The sequence below is a fragment of the Antrostomus carolinensis genome, unplaced genomic scaffold, assembly GCF_000700745.2.
Source record: "Antrostomus carolinensis isolate BGI_N321 unplaced genomic scaffold, ASM70074v2 scaffold20456, whole genome shotgun sequence".
In the NCBI taxonomy this organism is placed as follows: Eukaryota; Metazoa; Chordata; class Aves; order Caprimulgiformes; family Caprimulgidae; genus Antrostomus; species Antrostomus carolinensis.
The window spans coordinates 31854-32113 of NW_010322748.1; positions in this window are offsets into that span (position 1 = coordinate 31854).

Sequence of the window (260 nt, forward strand, 5' to 3'; positions counted from 1 at the left end):
CCGAGAACGTGGTTAGGTTACACTTGGCCTCGGAGCTGAACATCAGGAAACCGTCTGAACTCCCTTTCTTCCTGCCCCTCATTCATAAATTTAATAAAATAACAATAATAATAATAATTAAAACAAAGGCTTATTGGAACTGTTTCTGCTCAGCTTTCCACAGTCTCTTTTCATGTCACTCTCTGGAATCAGATTTTTCAAGAAATACTGTGAGAAAAAAAGAATAATAATAATAATTATAATTATAATAATAATAATAA